Here is a 13794-nt window from a genome sequence, read left to right on the forward strand (position 1 = left end):
TTGCTCGTATGAATAGAAATTGACCGAAGAATAAGGAAGACGATGAGCAATTGTCACCAGCTTTCCTTTCCAGAAAGCTCTAAAACCTTCTTCACTAGCAATTTTGGAGCGTCCTCACGAGCGTCCGCACGCCACCTTCAACGGCCACGCCTCCATGGCCGGTATTCAGAGATCTCTAGATGTGCAATAACTCGTACCTTCCCTAGTTTCTTCCAGGATTGGATGCTTCGACAGATTCATGGCTCCTAGAACGACTTCTCCGAGACTTTGACAATGATCACGACCGGCGGCCTCTGACTGGTGAATGAGAGTTGTGTGGTGAAGCAGACCTTCTTTCTCTTGGGTGTGGCATCTTTGGCTGTGGTCGGTGGAATTGCTGAGCCAACTCGGATGCCTTAACTCGGCGAGAGGAAAACTGCCTCAGATCCAAAAGGGGAGAAAACGTATAAACAAATGCAATTTAGATGATGCTTTCTCAGTTCCCACGTGCAAGTAGAAGAAGCTCCAGCATTGAGGATGGCTTTGCAATTAGCGCAGGGAAGCTGGATCTTTGAAGGATCAACGCCGTGAGGCGCAACATGGGGCAGATGGGTGGAAGAGGAGGCGGAGCGCGGTGACTCCTGCATCCAAGGTCAGGATTTTTCCGCAGGTGGCGCAGTGGACCTGTACTCCGGCTGGGGTTCACGACGGTTTGCGATTGCAGTGGGACTGGCCGAGGTTGATGTTGCTGCATCATGGTGGAAATAGCATAAATAGAGACAAGCCTTCTCTAAAAGAAGCAAGTGCAAGTCCCAGGAAAGCAACTACCATCTAATGTTAGAGGATCTTTGCTTGATTCGATGAGGAAACAAGTTGATCCATAGATGGGAACAACGGATGAAAGCCCTTATGGTGCTGAATGAGAGCTTTGATCCTCTGTGGGTCAAGGGGCAATGGGGATTGTGGTATTTGGCGCATCATCACTGATGTAATGGTAAGACTTAGGACAAGGGAGGAGAAAAAATGGTGATTTTCTGTGGTGGAGTTTGTGACTATTTTTATCTTTCTCTGTGTAGATTGAATGAGTGTGTCTCTGAGTGTGGGTGTTGGGTTGTTTGGTTCTTGGTTTCTGCAGATTTTGCAGATCCACGGCGGAGGTGAAAAAAAAATGAAAAAGAATCGACATAACTTTTCGTATCGATTCCCACAGACGGCGCCAAATGTTGATGCACAAAACCAGAGGTCTTGGAACAACGTAAATCCGGCTATGAATCTGCAAGAAACGTAAATATCACAAGATGTATCATGGTTCACCCCAAGGTTTGAGCTACGTCCACACTGATTGTATTTCTTTGAGAGTATTTGTGAGGGAGAGAGTGTGAGAGCTTTGCTCTAAATATGAGAGGCTTAGGGTTTGTGAGGGTGAGGAGGTACTTTTATAGAATAAGGGCTCCTCTTTTTTTTTACATATTTGCCCATTCCTTTATTACATAATTACATTTGAGACCCCCGAGTATTTATACAAAGTCTAAATACGGAGGCCCTAAGTATGGTATAAACATAATAAATATATGTGAGTGGGTTAGAGTTAAAAAATAATTATCTTGGTTAAAAACTGAGTTCATTAAACTCAACTCTTACGTCAAATCTCTTAGAGCATCATTAAATGAAGAGTCAAAAAGTTTACACCAGTAATAACAGTTATAAAAGACAATATTAATATTTTCCAACTGAAATGTCAATTTTTTGTGACATAACATGGAATGTCAGCAAGCAGGTTTGCTATCAAATTTGGCAGTAGCTTCAAATATATTTTTAGTGATGAACATAAGTTTTCATTACCACTTAGTACTACGCTTTAGTGGTATTCCTCTTCACTTATAAGTGAGAGGTCTTAGGTTCAATCCTCGTCAAATGGCGAATTTGAACTATATTACAGTTAACCTATTGTGAGGCTTAGCCAATTAGAGAACAAAATTTTAAAAAAAGTTTAAAAATGAATTTAAATTTGATAGCTTATGTGACACTTTGACATCTTTTAAAGTTGGGTTGTCCACCAAATATGTCAAATTAAATTATTATTTTATTACATTATTATCTTATCATATTAATGTTTTATATTTTAAATTTGACATAAATAATTCACAATAAATTCTTATCAGTTAGCACTATTAATGAAAGGAAATAAACTAACGAGTATAAAAATATTTTTTTAACAAACGATCTTATCTACACTAAAGAAGAAGGGATACACTTAGCCTCACAATAGGCTAGCACGAATGTGGTTCAAATTTGTCATTTGGCGATTATCGAACTTAAGATTTCTCACTTACAAGCGAAGAGGAATATCACTAGACCGTAGTACTAAGTGGCATAAAATCATTTAAACATTGCATTGGTAATGAAAGTAAATGAAAAGACAACGTTTTTTTTTTAACAAATGATATTATCTACACTAAGGGACATAGGTGGTATTAGCCTCATAATGGATTATCAATAATATAGTTTAAACTCTCATTTGGCCACTTAGTACTATGGTCTAGTGTAAATTTAATATTTTAAACCAATATTACAAAGTTAATAAAAAGAATTTAACAATTAATTAAAACTTATTTGAAGCTGCTGTCAAATTTGACAGTAACCATTTTTACTGCCAATTCAAGTCATGTTACATAGGAATTGACATTTCGGTAGGAAAACACTAATATTGTCTATTTTTACTGTTGTTACTGATGTAAACTTTTTTACATCTTCTTTAAAGATGCTTTTACGTGCTAATTTTATTTTAATATATCTTTCATGTGTGAGTTGTAACATTATAAAAATACTGCTATTTGAAGGACATCTCGGACTAGTGTGGTGTTGTTGTGTTCTTTTAAAAAACTGATTCTACTATGCTGTGAAAATAAACAGCTGTAAAATAAAGTTGTTGAGTGGTTGATCATTTTTTGTTTTGTTTTGTTGGTAAAAGGTCTTTTAACAAAAAAAATAATGTCTGAGTGTTTGGTAAATTTTTATATAAATTGCTGTGAATATGTTAAATGACGAAATATGATATGATATTTAATGTGATATAATAATTGTCAAAGAGAATATTATAGGGGTAATGATTGTAATTTTGTAAAATATGTGGGGATATACTTGCCATTTGAAAATTTCATTAAATGAGCACTGATTATTATGCTTTGAAAAAAAAAAAACACTTTTTTAGAAGCACAATAGACCCTACTTCTGCTTTTCATGATTTTATATTATCATTGACAACAGTTTAAAAAAATACTTTTTTTTACCAAACACATTTGATATTTCGAATTTCTTAATAAGTTTTTTTTTTTTAAAGCACTACAATTCCAAACCAAACTATTAATTTATTTACCAATCTTTTATTTCTCTTTTACCAATTATATGTGACAACACATGCTTCACACTCCACTAAAAATTTGGTACCTAAGATATTTCGACATGGACTCGCACGATCGAGACCTTACCACCCAAATTTTACAAATAATCATTCGAACTTTGGAAAGGTTGTCAGATAATGCTATGAACTGTGTGTCATCACATGCTCCTCCATTCTATGATCTCAACACAATCTTTTACGCTAGGAGAGTTCATTCTAATTTCCATATATATATATCATAAACTGAAAATTTAAAACATACTAGATTACAACAACCAAAATCCAGAAAGATTTTATTCAACAAGTACGTTGTTTTTATCACCCAAAAAAATAATTATACATGAAATTATTACACATATGGACACGGAAGACATACATGATACATCCGCAGAAAACTAAGAAAACTCCAACCAGCTCTAAAGTTCGAAACCAAAATCCACCATAAGGCTCAAGTTCTTCATGGGGGTTTTGGATCATGATCCGGATTTGCTCCTACCCCTGAATAATCATTGGTTTCCAGCTCCATCCGCCCCTCCACAAATCCTTCTCCCAAATCCAGGACACCTTCATCCAGCAAATTCTGAATAACAATAGAAAACTCAAATTAATTTGTGCACTAAATATATTTTGGATTTTTAGCCAAAATAATATATGAGATTAGCATAACTCCTCATTTTGGTCTCTGAAATTTAAAATTGATAGAAGTGGTCCCTAAGATTTATCATTTTGGTCATTCCGTAAAAAAATCTCTTTTAAACCGAGGGTATTTTGTCAAATCAACCTCTCTATTTGAACTGACGTTTTCTTCAAGTTAATGGAGGATAGAATAATCATAATAATTAATGGTGGACAATTTCAAGGACTATTTTTATCGATTTTAAATCTTAATGACCAAAGTGAGAAGTTATGACAATCTTATAGATCATTTTAACTAAAAAAAGCCATATATTTTCTAGGAAAAATAAAACAAGAACTAGAGGAATAATTACCTGACTCAGTAGGTCTTCCTTATTTATCTTCTGGCTTCCTATATGATCGATTCCTTAAGAAAAGAAACATAAATATCATTCGCAGAGCATCCTTGTTCTAATTTTTTCAATTTTTTTAAATAATACAAATGAATAACAAAAGGCTTACTTGTCGTAGGAGCAATAGCAATTGACGAGAAGACATACGTGAAACATAGAAAGAGAACTAGTTGTGTCATAAAATTACACTTGTGCGCCATGCCTGTGCTTCGTATGAATCACTCCATGGATCTACGCAGTAGACAGGAAGAAAAAGGAAGGGGGCAGAGGGTGAGTGATGATGGCAATTGGCACGAGGAAACATGTGGAAGTAGTTGGCGTTTTATATTAAGATAAGAAGGACAAGTTGAATATGCAAAAGCCAACATGTAACCAATAAGAATATTTCTCCTAAAGTCAACTTGATTAATTATTTATGGGGGGTAATCAACTTACATTTCGTTTGTGCGTTAGTTCCACTACCACATATTATCCACTGTATTTCATTTGTGTTAATCTTCAGCATATTCTTTGTTGATAGAACATAATTGAAGATCCAAAATTGGAGGATGATTCTCTCTCATTCTATTCTCTTTTTCCTTTTCTTTCTTTCTAGTTGAACGATTACGATTAGGTCATATCAATATCTTATATTATTATTTTTTTTTACAAAGACAATAAGACAAAATGTCACAACCCGTCCCGGAATTTACCCAACAAAAGGGTATTTTCGTAAATTTTTACTTTGGGCTAGATATTTTGAAATGGGTTTGCTTTTGATCTTAATTGTTGTGCCCAAGAGGGGCCCACCCTCTAATTTTGTCCCCGGCCCAATTCCACTTTCCTTCTCTTCTCTCTAAGTTCCTGGTCATCTCTCTCTCTCTCTCTCACTTTAAACTCTCTCTCAAAATAGTTCACTCTTCCCTCAGCCCTCTCATAGCTCACTCTCATCCTTTCTTCTCCCGAGTTTCACACACATGGCACCATACTCACACACACCAACCTTCTCTCCCTTGGACCTCCTTACCTCCCTCGTTCCTCTTCTCCCTCTGCAAACTAGGGTTGTTGCAACATGGAAACCAGTGCTAAACCTTGGTGAAATCCGGCGAGCATCAACCTCTGATTAGGTGAGCCTCGGAGTCCCTTTCTCTGTCTTAAAGGTTGTTTACCTTGATTTATAAAGTATGTATACCCGTTGTAGGTGAGGGCTTAACTTGAAAACAACTCGAAGGGATTTTCCCCAGATTCTAGTGTGGAATCCCGTGACTTCCAGGCCGTTTTCCGGCCAACTCCGGCCATGGCTGGACCAAAATTTGGTATCGTTCTCTTCCCCTACTCCATAGCTTTAAATCCATGTATCGCATGACTTGTGTTAGTCGAATTTTGGGGTTGATCGGAACTGGGAATGCTCCGGCATTCTTCTCTGTCGAAAACGGCCAACCCGGCCTGAAATGGGTCAATCCGACTTGATGTTCATAACCTAGTTTCGAACTCAGTCCAAAACCTAGCTATGGGCCCAACCTTTTAGCCTGGGCCCAACCCAACTTAGTTGACCCGACCCAAACCCACTGAACCCAAGGCCTTCGGCCCACTGAGCCCAACCCAAGCTTTGGCCCAACCCGTTGACCGTGACTGTTGATCGACCCGACCTGGATGAAATATTTTGTTAAGGAATAAATATTCTGTTAGGGAATATTATTCATTGGAATATTCTATTCCTGGAATATTATTTGTGTTGACTTTTACGAAATTTGCTCGGGACCTTTCTTAGGGTAATTTGACGTCCTGAATCCATTTTTGATGTCCATTTTATGAAATTCAATCGTTATGATAGAGTTTTATTAATTGGACTCTTTATGTGCTTAGGTGCATTTATTGCGGCGTTTCCGTCTTCGCTAGTTTGAACGGCTCTTCGACGACGAAGTATTTGTGAGTGGACCTATTCTAAAATGCATATTTTACTATTAGAAATGCATACATGAAAAGCATGATTTTATGTCTATGTTTTATGAAACGTTTATGAGTAAATTGGTTTCACGCTTTATGAATTATCATGCTTATTCGACTTTACATTCTTTGTGGTATATATGATTGATGACTATATACCTACTTATGAACATGGTTTTACGATATGACGTTATAGTTACTGAGCTCTGATTTGAGATAGATAGATATATATATTAGAAACATTATGTTAATGTTTTCATGTGCTTACTTAGTGATTACTCATACGATACTGCCTACGGGCGAATGATACTACATTGGCTTCGGCCGAGCGTGTGTAGGTGGCTTCGGCGTGAAGATACTTATATTGGCTTTGGCAGGGCGTTTGGTTGGTGGCTTCGGTCGGAAGATATTTATATTGGCTTTGGCCAGGCGTTTGGTTGGTGGCTTTGGCCGGAAGATACTTATATATTGGCTTCGGCCGGAAGATATTTATATTTGGCTTCGGTCGGGTGATGTAGTGGCTTCAGTTGGAAGATATATATATATATATATATATATATATATATATATATATATATATTTGGCTTTGGCCGGGAGATGTAGTGCCTTCGGGTGAAGGAAGTTATATGTTTGTGTGTGTGTGTGTGTGTATATATATATATTTTATGGCATTCTAGGGTTTTCCGAAAACCTATTACATATTATACTATTGAGTTTTCATAAACTTTGGGGGTTAGTACATTGATGAATAACTGTTTCAATATTACTTATATATCAACTTGGTTCATTCATGTTTTTGTTTTGTGCCCCCTCAAGACTTAGAATCAAGGCGTATAATCCTGACGTCAAGGCGCTCCCGCATCGGCATCTTCGAGTCCTCTCAGTGTAGGACCCCATCTCTTTGTTCATTCAATTTTATATTATTCCTTTTTAGTGTCTCAGATTAGTTTGTATGCTCTGAACACGTCCCACAATTGCATATTCATTATAATTAAATATACAAGTTTCATTTATGTCAGTTAATTGTTTCTAAGTTCTCATGCATCCTAATATGGCTTTGTCACCTTAGGGTGTCGGCCAACACGTGCCTACCCTGGTGTTTGGAGTATATCAGGGTCGGACATGTCATAAAAAGTAAAGTGTGAGAGAAGGGAAGGGAAGGGGATGAGAATAGGGGAGAATCCTACTCCTATTTAGATTCACTTTTAAGTCTAGCACATCTATAAGGACTAGGATATATTTTAATCAGGGGCGATTTTCAGTTTACTATACTGGAGTATCGTGGTTTTCAAATTTTCATCTACGTAGGCACCATGCCATCAGTTAACTGAGCTTCTAACATAAATACTAACATATTTATGAAAGTGTCACTCAATCCTCACTTTAGCATAGTAAACTGAGAATTACCCTTTAATTTGTTTCTGGAAGACTTGCTACGTGATGTATTATTTCACGTGTTAAGATGATAAGTGACAAGGTTCATACAACCCTATTTCAGGGTATTTTAATAAAAAAAAAACCAAATACATGTATTATAATTTTAGTGGAATAGTATCACCATGTGATGATGTTCTATGAACACCAAAAATGATCTCCTATCTAGATAAGAATGTAAAATTGACGCAACGTGACAAAGAGAAGATCAATCAACGTTAATGTTCAGAACAAGAGGTCTGGAAACCATAAAGTATGAGAAAATCTCCAAGTTTATTAAATGATAATTGATAAGATTAGGGACGAAGTAAAAAATAACTAAGGGGGCACCTTAAAAAATTTTAGCTCATTTTTGTGTCAAATAAAGCTATATTTTTTTTTGTACAAATGTTGAAAAAATTAGTTACAAAATGACTTTACTCTATTGTCTCATTTCATCTTTAATTATTGTCTGAGTGTATCCCAAAATGTCTATATTTCAATTTATCATTCATACGTCATCCTTAAAAACAAAAAACTATTAAGAAATTTATTTGTAGTAAAGAAAATGGACAACACGGTTTTGCAAAGAAACACTAAAATGACTATTATTTAATCTAACGGGTCATATGGTTTCATATTTTGGTGATTCGTGGATACTTGATCTTTGAGAGAGGACCTAAAAGATAGACGGTTCGGATTGTTACAATACATTATGAAGTAGGCCTTACCAAATGAATATCAAAATGTGTGTCAAAAAATGTCGCCCAAGCGTGATCACTCATTAACAAAGTATCTTAAACGTCCTCAAAACTTTAAAACGCTATAAGAAATAAGCACGTTAATTTACAAATTAAATGATGTGTCACCAATAAGAAATAAACATGCTAATCAACATTTAAGTAATAATCTAATTATCAATAACCGCATCAGTTAGTTTATAAGATTTGATAAATTTGTCTCCTTAGCATTATCCTTAAAACACTGTAATGATGGAACGTGTTCAGGATTTTCATGCACTCAATACATGATATATATATATATGTATGTATGTATAAGGAGTGCATGCCAGAGGTCAAAAAGGAGTACCAAACTCACTAGTGTGGAAACCAATCTCATTCGATCGCTTTATTTTGGGTGAGATCTCATTTGATCTCTTATTAGGAAGAGAGAGAAAAAGAAGCTGATAAGGTTTAGGTGGCTCTCCCTAAAACTGGTAGCGGATGTCTGTAATTGTCTATTATCGTGGGAGGCAGATTGTCTGTCTTCTTGTTTGAGTGCCCTTCTTATTCTCTTTTATTTTGTGCGATCACGGTTAAGGTACGTCAACATTTTATATTAATTTTTTATAAAGATAATAAGACAAGAAAAAAAAGAATATAAAATATTGACCTGACTTAACCGTGATTGTACAAATAAAAAAAGATAAGAAGAGTATCTAAACAAGAGGGTAGACAATCTACCTCCATTATTGTGACCATGCATTAATGTATGAGTCGATCTCCATCACTGGGGCCAACAGCCACAAACCCTAAGTCAGTGAGTAAGTGGGATCTTAACCCTAATGACAAACGAACTTGCCGACGTTGCCATATGCGACAATGGAACAAAGTCGAAAGTAAGACGTCTTTCCACCGTCCAAGCTCTCCAAACTTCCCAAGAGGTCCATCAATTGTAGTCACGGAGATTCCTTACATTATTCAGTGGCATATCGATAATATTCTTTTTTACCAATCATAATGTTAATAAGTTAAATTATTAAATATTAGGAGAGGAAGTTTGATGAGGGCAGAATCTGCACACGTTACTATTTTCGTACTCTTTCTTGCAGAACCTAAGTCTCAATTGAATTTTTATCACTCTGCTACCCACCAACAGCACTACCACTGTTCTAAAGTGTCATATGCCAATAATAATAATATTGAAAACAAAAACAAACATTTTCAAATAATTCACAAATGAACTTTTGTAAGAACAAAATAATATACGAGTGTATGTTTTATTTATTCATATGTCATGCCGATCAATGAGATGACACCAAATTATTAGTTTTCTTTCACAAGTGGTGGATACATTACAAGCAGGATATCCACATTTCTCCGATTAATATAGAGAATAAAGATTTAGGTCATAAAATGTTTTTATAATCAAGTTTTAGGACAAAGTCTTTTTTTTTTCCAAACCAAAAGTCTATTCATTTATGATCTTTTGAACATATGTTAAATTGATGATAATGAGAGCGTAAAACCTATATGAGCCATCATATAAGTTATATGTGCACCACATTAGAAAAAAAAATCAATTTAATGAAATTAGATGTTTAAAGAGACAAAATAAATTAACACAATTTTAAATCTTAAAATGTATTGTGTGAAAATTAGAGAAGTTTATTGCTGTTTTTGAGAAGCATTAAAATGTTATTAGCCCTGTTTGTACCATACTTGACTAATCCCGAAATTACTGAGCACCGGTCAACGTTATACCGTCAAGGACCCAGAAGAGTTTTCCTCTAACCAGGAGGCCAATCACAGTGCGACATCAGAAGCCAATCATAGCGCGACACGTGTCGACATCAGAAGCCAATCACAACACGACACGTGTCAATGTCAGAACAAAGCTAGAAACTTTATTCTATAAAAGGAGATCATTCTCCCACAATATTTCCTAATGTCATTTATACTAAATCATTCACTAGTACTCACTAAAGGAGAGCTTGAACCTATGTACTTGTGTAAACCCTTCACAATTAATGAGAACTCCTCTACTCTGTGGACGTAGCCAATCTGGGTGAACCACGTACATCTTGTGTTTGCTTCCCTGTCTCTATCCATTTACATACTTATCCACACTAGTGACCGGAGCAATCTAGAGAAGGTCACAAACTTAACACTTTTTGTTGTACCAAAGTCCTCACTAACTTTGTGCATCAACATTTGGCTCCGTCTGTGGGAACAACACTTATTCCCACTCTCTTCAGCTTTGTCAAGCTGGTCTCTACCATTCGTACATTCTCTTTTGACCAAGCATCCCTCTCCAACATGGGGAGCGAAGGAAGCCACAACACACAGAACGACACCCCCTCGCACCTGGTGCAAAGCAACGAAAGAAGGAACAAAAGAAGTTTGCTTTCCAGGCTAAAGTTGATGAGCTAGAGGCTTAAAACAACAAGATAGCGATGAAGAATGAGATCCTCCAAGAGCAGTATGAAAAGGTCTTCGAGATGCTCCATGAGGCTAGATATACTAAAATACACGAGCTCATCACCTCTGTGGAAGTCAACCATCAACTGGGTGCCCCCCAACACAGAGGGTCATTTGCCTTCGACATGGGTATTCCTATTGAGGAGCGAGCTACTTATCGAAATGACGACCAACATGAGACTTCTCTCAACCCAACTGCTTTGACCCGAAGCAAGATGAGTGGAGGAAGACACCTCCTTACAGAAGGAGTGGAAGGATTGAAAGCCGTCTTTCACGACTGTCAAGACTTCCTAAAGCAACCTCGAGACAATCTCATCCATGTAAGCTCGAAGATCAATGATCCAATGGTATCTGAAAGACTCGGTCCCCTCCTATGTCCCAGGCTGGCTACCAATTTGGGGAAGGGGCAACAAATCCTAGAGAAACACGAAGGTATAGGGGACTCAGAGATGTTCCGATAGACATACCTTGGAAGTCAGTACGACGAGTCCAGGGAAAAATCACATGCTCTTGATCAAACCTTCCTACTTCCAAGAGGAGATGGAGATTTACGAAAGAAAGCTCCAGTGGTACATGACTCCACTCAGGACCCTCTTGTCCTACAACTCTTTAAGGAAGTAAACAAGTTGAAGGCCGAACGACAAGCTGAGATACCTGATTGAACCAACCTAGGCCTGGCCCTCTTACAAGGAGGATCATCGACACCCCTTTCCAAGTAAAGACAAAGTAGAAGCTTGGCTTGCGACTCTATACTGGAAAGGAGGACCCGATTGAACACCTTAACCTCTTTGAGTCTACCATGGCATACCGGATGCACACCGACGAAGAGCGATGTCTTCTCTTCCCCTCCACCCTTTCTGGTAGAGCTCTAAACTGGTATTGCTGTCTTCTACATGAGACGGTAGACTCATTTGAGGAATTGAGGAAATTGTTTGTTTCTCAACACATTTTCTAGACTTATTACTTGCACTCTACGGATGACTTGTACACTATTCGCCAGAAGCCAGACGAGTCATTACGTATATATGCTGGCCGCTTCAGCTATGAGTATTCCCTTTGTGTCGAGGCAGACGACAAGACTACCTTCAAAGCCTTCACAACAGGCTTACGTGACTGTTTCTTTAAGTACATGATCAATGCTAACATTTGGAAGACTTACTCTGAGGTGATGGCCCATGCTTATAACCATGCCTCCGCTGAGGCAAGGACAAACCAAGAGAAACCCCCAACAACCATCCCCTATTCGCAAGTGGGGAGTGGAAGCCAGACCCACCTAAATGAGAAGACCTCAACCTTCCAAACGGCAGCGGTGCTTCCTCTGCCTTACTTAACACTTTGCCAAGTCAACATACATATCAATCTCAGGGTAAAAGGAAAGATTTCCATCCTCACCAGTCTCATTTTAGTAAAAGGAGTAAGGGACACTACCGTGATAACCAAGGGTATCTCCACGACAATCCCCAACCCCAGGCAGTTAACACATTGGGTCAAACACGTGTCAGGACAGGCCCTACCCCGAGGTATGAGGCATACACACCTTTGAACACCACATGCGTGGCCATTTACCCCAGCATAGCACACTTGATATCGAAGCCAAAGCCGAGGCACCCGGATTACAAGCCTACTAAGAACACGGGCACATTTTGCTGCTACCACGAGCATAACGGCCATGATGGCGATAAGTGTATCACACTTCCTGATCATATTAAAGCTTTGGCACGTGAAGGAAAAATTTATCAATTCCTCCTTCATCATCCAAGTGGTAACCGTAACCAACGCCAGGTGAATATGATATATTCCATAAATGGCGGCACACCCATATCTAAATCTTCCAACAGGGCCATGAAAAATAATGAACAAGCTTTAAGGCTTGGCCACCAAGTGTTTCACGTGGAAGATATCAGGGGAGGCAAGTATCAAAAGCCTAACTGGGATCTAATATGTTTCTACCCTGAGGAAGAAAGAGGTATTATCTACCCTCACAACGACTAACTGATCGTGGAAGCTCACATAGCCAACTTTGAAGTACGACGAATCCTGGTAGACACAGGGGCTTCGGTCAATATCATGTTTGCTGAAGCTTTCAAGACACTTAATTTAGCTGAACACTTGGTCGATCGCTTGATTTCTCCTTTGATAAGCTTCTCCGGTGATATCGTGCAACCTTTAGGGAGCATACACTTACCTTTCATCATTGGTACATGCCTTTACATAGCTACCATTACCATTAACTTCCTGGTGGTTGATTTCCCAATGGCATACAATGTCATATTCGGACGCACATGCATCAATGATCTCAAGACCATGGTCTCTACACATATGTTGTTGATGAAATTTCTAACCCCCTATGGCAATGGTTACATCAGAGAAGATCAACTTAGTGTACGGTCATGTTACAACATTTCAGTCAAGCAATAGCACCTGCTTGTGCCCAATGAAACCCTTTCTATACATGACCAAGTCATAAAGACCAGCCTGGATGAAGCCAACTTGGATCTTCACGGTAATAACAGTCAACTCGACGATCCTCGAGACGACTCTTTCACCCAGTAAACATAACCCGCTGAAGAGTTGGAGAAGGTTTATATCTCAAAAGATTATCCAGATCGCATGGTGAAGATTGGCACCACTTTGTCACCACCCATTCGGTTGGCATTGATCTCTTTTTTGCAAGAGAACACTGAGGTCTTCGCCTGGTTATACGAGGACATGCCAGGCATCTCTCCCGATATCATATGTCATCGCTTGAGTATTGACCCCAAGACCAAACGGTGAGACAGAAGTGAAGATCTTATGACGCTGAACGATACGAAGTAATGAAGGCAGAAGTTGAAAAACTCAAAGGCAT

This window comes from Malus sylvestris, chromosome 12 (assembly GCF_916048215.2).
Source record: "Malus sylvestris chromosome 12, drMalSylv7.2, whole genome shotgun sequence".
Taxonomy (NCBI): domain Eukaryota; kingdom Viridiplantae; phylum Streptophyta; class Magnoliopsida; order Rosales; family Rosaceae; genus Malus; species Malus sylvestris.